The following is an 8266-nucleotide window of genomic DNA, read 5'->3' on the forward strand; positions in this document are numbered from 1 at the left end:
ATTTTACTCAGGATAAAAATAGTATTAAAGAACACAGCTGCGGTGACATGACCCATGTATGTGAAAATTGCCAAGCTTTGCATTTTGCAAATGAGATGCCTCTGGATAAAAACTTTACCTAGTGCTGTCAGAAGGGTAAAGTACATTTACCCATTATATAGTATCCCCATGTGTTGACAATGTTGATGACAGGAGAACATGAATACAGCAAAAATCTTATCAACAGTTCTTTTGCTTTTGTGTACATGGGAGCAAGTGTTTCACCACCTCCTGGATATGGCCCATAATGTTTTCGAATTCATGGACAGATCTATCATCGAACAGGCACACTGCATCCAGCTGACGAAGAACCACCTAAATTTGCACAATTTTACATTCAAGATACCACCCACGCTAATGAACAACGACTGAAATGTAAAGAAAATGAAAAATGTCATCCTACTTTAATGACCACTATTGCTGAGCTAATGCAAACACAAAATCCTTTCACTGCTGCCTATAGAATGCTACACGATGTGGAAGAACAAGAGACGATCAAAGCACTACAAAATGGAACTGTCGTGCCAAACATCACAATGGCTATTAAACAAGATCGGACTCAAGATCCCAGACGATGCTCTGATGTATCCTATCTTTTTCCCTTATGGAGAACAAGGCTGGCATGACGCTCTAAAACACCAAGGAGATAGTAAACGAAGGATTACCTAACTACAGTTTTACAGCTATGTTTTATCAGCAAGAAAGGATTTTAATCCACTACTAAATGGAGGTAAACTAGCACAACAATCTTTGGTAGATGCATATGTCTAAATCGAAGCTAATAGACTACATTACATTCGAATGCATCAAAAAGATCTAAAAGTAGAAGATTATTGCTTGCTACAAGAATATTTACTCAACAAATTTATTGAAAAGGGCATCCCTACTGGAAAAACTATCATTTTACCATCATCCTTCGAAGGCAGTGCACGAAATATGCAGCAGCGGTATCACGATGCTATGGCTATTGTTGCCAAATATGGTCGCCCTGATCTCTTTGTCACCATGACGTGTAATCCAAAGTGGAGGGAAATTACTGAAAATTTACAACAGTGGCAACGTGTTGAACATTGCCCCGACTTAGTTGCATGGGTCTTTAAAATTAAACTTGAATCCCTGTTATCTGACATCAACAATGGATTATTTGGATACATCTGTGCTATTGTGCATGTCATCGAGTTTCACGCATGCACATATTTTAATCATACTTGACAAAAATGTGAAAATCAGAACTGAAGAAGACATAGACAATATTGTGTGGGCTGAAATTCCTGACAAGACAACATACCCTCAGCTCCACAACATTGTTCTGACAAACATGATTCACAGTCCCTGTGGTGAAGCTAATCCTAACTGTCCATGTATGGATCATGGACACTGCACTAAAGGATTTTCAAAAAAATTTCAACAAAATACTTCTAAAGAAATGGATGGATATCCAATTTACAGCAGAAACATTGGCACTACATATCAACATAATTCTAAAACAATTGATAATTCATGGGTTGTACCATATAACCCATATTTGCTAAAAAAAATACAACTGCCATATTAATGTGGAAAGTGCTAGCATCCAAAGTGTCAAGTATTTGTTTAAATATGTATATAAAGGACATGATAAGGCTAATATTGAAATAGCTCAAACACAACTCCAACATGATGAAACAAATCAATTTGTTGATTCACGATACGTCAGTGCACCCGAAACTGCATGGAGAATCTTTGCTTTTCCTATGCATAGACAATCACAGGCAATTATTCGCCTTGCAGTACATCTACCTAACTCTCAGGCACTATATTTTCATCAAGATGAGCCCATTGACAACATACAACAAAAACTACTTCAAAATTCAACACTCATGGCGTACTTTAACCTTTATAAGATCGACCCTAATGCACATCAATATTATTACAGAGACATTCAAGAACACTACATTTGGAAACATGGCCTATGGGAACACAGAAAGAAAAGAGGCCACACTGTAATAGGAAGAATGTGTACAGTTAGTGTGAAAGACCAAGAAGGCTATAATTTACGTTTGTTGTTATTACATGTAAAAGGAGCAACAAGTTTTCAGGACCTTAAATCTGTCAATGGTATTACACATGAAACCTTTCGAGGTGCTGCTTTAGCACTGGGATTATTAATAGATGTCTGGAGAAATACTATACTAGATGCAACTGTTCTTAACATGCCTACACAACTTCGGGAGATGTTCGCTTACATCTGTATTTTTGGAACACCTACAAATCCAATAGAATTGTGGAAGAAATTTAAGCAACATTTCATACAAGACTACTGTTCCTGATACCACAACAACAGTGAACTGTGTATCAATTGTGAAAGCTATGCTATGAAAGATGTTCAAGATGTTGTAATAATACATGGCAAGTCTTACTTGGATGTTAATTTGCCACGCCCTTCAACAAACATACACCAGCCTCAAGAAGACTACGATAAAGACTATGAATTAGCTACAGCTATTGAGATGAAAAAAAATCTTAATCCTGAGCAACTGTTGGCTTTCAATGCCATTGTGGAGGCTCTACAAGACAACATGTCGACACCTAAGTGTTTCTTTATTGATGGTCCAGGGGGCAGTGGAAAAACCTACTTATCCCATCTACTTATACATTATGTCAGAGGACAAGGACACGTGGTCTCACCTGCTGCCGCTACAGGAATAGCTGCAAACTTGCTACCAGGAGGACGAACTATGCACTCTCTGGATGGCATTCCAATTCCAATTAATGAAACATCAGTTTCCAGGATTAAAACTGACACTAACGCTGCCAACAAGTTAAAAAATACTATACTTTTTATACTTGATGAGTCTACAGTGGCACAAAACTATTCTTTGAATGTCATTGATAGACTTCTACGTGATGTCATGACAATACATGTTGATGACAAAAATAATGTTCCCTTTGGTGGTAAAGTTTTCCTACTTGGAGGAGATTTCCGCCAATGCTTTCCTGTACTTACACATGCCACCAGAACTGAAATTGTGAATTGTTGTCTTAAATATTGTCAACTCTGGAAATACAGTCATATGAAAAAGTTTGGGCACCCCTATTAATCTTAAGCTTAATGTTTTATAAAATTTGGTGTTTTTGCAACAGCTATTTCAGTTTGATATATGTAATAACTGTTGGACACAGTAATGTTTCTGCCTTGAAATTAGGTTTATTGTGCTAACAGAAAATGTGCAATCTGCATTCAAACAAAATTTGACAGGTGCATAAGTATGGGCACCTCACCAGAAAAGTGACATTAATATTTAGTAGATCCTCCTTTTGCAAAAATAACAGCCTCTAGTCGCTTCCTGTAGCTTTTAATGAGTTCCTGGATCCTGGATGAAGGTATTTTTGACCATTCCTCTTTACAAAACAATTCCAGTTCAGTTAAGTTTGATGGTCGCCGAGCATGGACAGCCCTCTTCAAATGATCCCACAGATGTTCAATGATATTCAGGTCTGGGGACTGGGATGGCCATTCCAGAACATTGTAATTGTTCCTCTGCATGAATGCCTGAGTAGATTTGGAACGGTGTTTTGGATCATTGTCTTGCTGAAAGATCCATCCCATGTGTAACTTCAACTTTATCACTGATTCTTGAACAGTGTTGTCAAGAATCTGCTGATACTGAGTGGAATCCATGCATCCCTCGACTTTAACAAGCCCCAAAGCATGATGGAACCTCCATCAAATTTTACTGTGGGTAGCAAGTGTTTTTCTTGGAATGCTGTGTTTTTTTGCCACCATGCATAACGCCTTTTTGTGTGACCAAACAACTCAATCTTGGTTTCATCAGTCCACATGACCTTCTTCCAATAAGAAATTGGCTTCTCCAAATGTGCTTTTGCATACCTCAGCCGACTCGGTTTGTGGCGTGCTTGCAGAAACGGCTTCACTCTCCCATACAGCTTCTTCTTGTGCAAAGTGCGTTGTATAGTTGACCGATGCACAGTGACACCATCTGCAGTAAGTTGATGCTGCAGCTCTCTGGAGGTGGTCTGAGGATTGTCCTTGACTGATCTCACCATTCTTCTTCTCTGCCTTTCTGATGTTTTTCTTGGCCTGCCACTTCTGGCCTTAACAAGAACTGTCCTGGTGTTCTTCCATATCCTTACTATGTTCCTCACAGTGGAAACTGACAGGTTAAATCTCTGAGACAGCTTTATGTATCCTTCCCCTGAACAACTATGTTGAATAATCTTGGTTTTCAGATCATTTGACAGTTGTTTTGAGGAGCCCCTGATGCCACTCTTCAGAGGAGATTCAAACAGGAGAACAACTTGCAAGTGGCCACTTTAAGTAGCTTTTCTCATGGTTGCATACACCTGGCTATGAAGTTCAAATCTCAATGAGGTTACAAAACCAAAAAAAGTGCTTTAGTAAGTCAGTAAAAAGTAGGTAGGAGAATTTAAAACAAGAAAATGATAAGGTTGCCCATACTTATGCACCTGTCAAATTTTGTTTGAATGCAGATTGCACATTTTCTGTTAGTACAATAAACCTCATTTCAAGGCAGAAACATTACTGTGTCCAACAGTTATTACATATATCAAACTGAAATAGCTGTTGCAAAAACACCAATTTTTATAAAACATTAAGCTTAAGATTAATAGGGATGCCCAAACTTTTTCATATGACTGTACTTCCTAAGACTCCTGTAATTCAACAACATGAGATCCAGGAATCCAGAATACAGCACTTGGTTACTTAAACTAGGCAATGGTCAGCTCTCAAGCGAATACAATCTTGGAGAGGATGTTATTGAAATTCCTCCAGACATGCTGTCCTCTACCTGTTTAATCACAGACATATTTGGCACAAACATTCATATTAATGTTAATGACACTGAAAGTGTTTTGTATGCTGCATCACATGCAATATTGTTTCCAAAAAATGAAGATGTTGAATTTCTCACTTCTCAAATTATGGACCGATTGAGTGGCCAATATGTCTTATATACAAGTGATGATTCTGTGGATGCGGATGATGCTTATGAAACTGAACACTACCCAGTCAAATTTTTACATTTTCTGACACCATCTGGAATGCCACCACATCGCCTGCAACTAAAAATAGGAACAATTGTCATGCTACTGCGAAACCTGAATACAAAAAAAGGATTATGTAATGGAACTCGGCTCATTGTAACATTCTTAAATCCACATATCATACAGGCAAAAGTCATCAGCTGAAGGAGACTTTGTTTTTATTCCACGCATTGATTTTTGTCCATCTGAAACTGGGTTACCATTCAAACTACAAAGACGACATTTTCCTGTTAAGCCAGCTTTCGCAATGACAATTAACAAGGCACAAGGACAGACCCTAAATCGAGTGGGTATTTATCTACCTCAACCTGTCTTTGTCCGTGGGCAGCTATATGTTGCTTTCTCCAGAGTCAAGCAATGCTCCCATGTCAAAGTCAAGGTTTTAGATACACCACTTCAAGGACAGTTGTTACATGGTAGTGATAAAGTGTCCACTAAAAATGTAGTTTATAAAAATGTTTTAAATTAATTTAGGTCTTTAGTAATCTCAATAACATGTACATAGTATTATATCACATCAATAGTGATTTACTTTTTGAACACATATTAATATGCCTTAGATACATACATATGTATAGATGCATATTGGATACATTTCTATGTATGTATATACATATATAAATACATAGTAGAACATACACATTGTTATATGATATATATAGATAACATATATTTTACACCATTAATTTTGTTGTAAATACATATATATAGAAATATTTAAGGTCATCACATGGGAGATATGTATCATCAACTTACAGTTGGTGATGGAAACCCATATTTGTAACTGCAGTGTCAAAGATGCTGTGAGACTTATTTGTCTTTTCACTGGGATGGTTTTTTTGTGAACAGCTGAAGAGATGGGTGGGATGACTGTTCACCATATCTCATCCTCTGGCTCTAATCCATGTGGATAGAGACATCACTACATAGATATACATTCGTATATATCTCTATTTATACCTTAAAAAATTGTAGATTTTAGACATATATTATACATAGATATATGATAGATATATACTTTAAATAATTCTATATTTTTCGTACATATATACATCATACCTAAACACATACATATATTAGTTTGTTAATATGATAAACATAGATGATATATATATAGACACATATAGATTGAGGAGACATAGATACATACTTACATAGTTTAACCATATATACATAAATAATATATTTATATAATGTAATAATGTATATAATAATATTTATTCATTTATATAGCACTATGAATTCCATACTCCAATACTTTCCCCATTGGAGCTCACAATCTAAACATCCTATCAGTATGTCTTTCAAGTTTCATAGTTACATTTATCTATCTAATATATAAAAATAGAAAGCTATTGAAAAAAAGTGAAGTGATACTACGAAACATGTTTGGAATTACATATTGTCATGCAGCTTAATTTCGGATTTTTTATCAACATCAACATTTGTGTGAAGCCACAAACTAACACCTATTTCATGCATCTTGGGCAAAACCACAAAACCATGAGTAACCCAAAATTGATGTGGACTAATCCTTAAACTAAACAGCAATGCCCTATAAATTTTATTGATATTCCATGAACTTATATACAATGGCTTGGGAAAGTATCCACCCTCATGGCATTTTTCGTGTTTTGCTACCTTACAATTCACCGTTTTTGTTTTTTTGGGGGGAGGGGATTGAATCAGTTCATGTAAATAACATGCCTACAACTGGAAACATTTGGTTTTCTTTTTTTTGTGAAGCAAACAACAAATAAGGCAAAATAAATGAAAACTTCAGTGTGCATAACTATGCACCCCCCTTCAGTCGGTACTTTGTATATCCTCCTTATGCTTCAATCACAGCTACAAGTCACTTTGGATAAGTTTCTATGAGCAGTACACGTCTTGCCACTGGGATTTTTGCCCATTCCTCAAGGAAAAACTGCTCCAGCTCATTAAAGTTAGATGGTTTCCTCTGGTGAACAGCAATCTTCAAGTCTGACCACAGATTCTCAATTGGATTAAGGTCTGAGCTTTGATTAGGCCACTCCAAAACATTTACACATTTCCCTGTAAACCTCTCGAGTGTTGCTTTAGCAGTATCCTTTGGGTAATTTTCTTGATAGAAGATTAACTTCCATCCCAATGTCAAATCACTGACAGACTGAAACAGGTTTTGCTCAAGAATATCCCTGTATTTCGCACCATCCATCTTCCCCTTGACTCAAACCATTTTCCCTGTCCCTGCTGCCAAAAAACACCCCCACAGCATGATGCTGCCACCACCATGTTTCACTCTGGGAATGGTGTTCTTGGCATCATGAGCTGTGTTGATTCGGCGCCATACATAGTGTTTACCTTGGTGGTCAAAAAGTTACATTTTGGTCTTATCTGACAACAGCACCTTCCTCCATACATTTGGAGAGTCTCCCACGTGTCTTTTGAAAAACTTAAATGAGCCTCACAATTTTTGTGTTTAAGTAAAGGCATTTTTCTGCTCACTCTTCCATAAAGGCTACGTCTATGGAGTGTTAGGCATTTATGATCATATGGACAGATACTCGAGTGTCTGCTTGGGAACTCTGCAGCTACTACAAGGTTACCTTTGGTCTCTGTGCTCCCTCTCTCATTAATGCCCTCCTTGCCTGGTCTGAGTGCTTTGATGGGTGGCCCTCTCTTGGCAGGTTTCTTGTGGTACCATGTTCTTTCCATTTGATCATAATGGATTTGATGGTTCTCAGGGGATCATCAGAGCTTGAGATATTCTTTTAGAACCCAACCCTGACTTGTTTGTAGATCTCCTTGGTCTTCATGGTGTTGTTTGGTTAGTGGTGCCTCATGATTAATTGTTCTGCAGCCTCTGTGGCCTTTCAGAAAATGTGTATATATACTGACAGTCCATTTGACACTTAGATTGCTGACAGGTGGACTTTCTCTCACTAAGAATGTGACTTATGAATGTAATTGCTTGCACTACACATTTTAGGGGCTTCACAGTAAAAAAGGTGAATATAATGCATCCTCTGGGCCGTGGGGTACTTGGTAGCCGGGCCGGTCAGTGCTGGGGGATGTCACAGTGGCAGTGACCGGGTCCGTGATCCAGGGCGGTCAATAAAAAAGGGGATTATATTTTTTATAGTTTAATGTCTGTGATGCCACCAGTGGCATGCGGCTA

General features: G+C 37.6%; 1 pseudogene; it reads left to right on the plus strand.

Moving 5' to 3' along the window:
• The first annotated feature begins 513 nt into the window (after positions 1-513).
• LOC141264700 (uncharacterized) lies at positions 514-3119 on the plus strand (annotated as a pseudogene).
• The last annotated feature ends 5147 nt before the right edge of the window (positions 3120-8266 follow it).

Source organism: Phyllobates terribilis, unplaced genomic scaffold (assembly GCF_046119375.1).
Source record: "Phyllobates terribilis strain yellow unplaced genomic scaffold, ASM4611937v1 Scaffold_4__5_contigs__length_816908805, whole genome shotgun sequence".
Lineage (NCBI taxonomy): Eukaryota > Metazoa > Chordata > Amphibia > Anura > Dendrobatidae > Phyllobates > Phyllobates terribilis.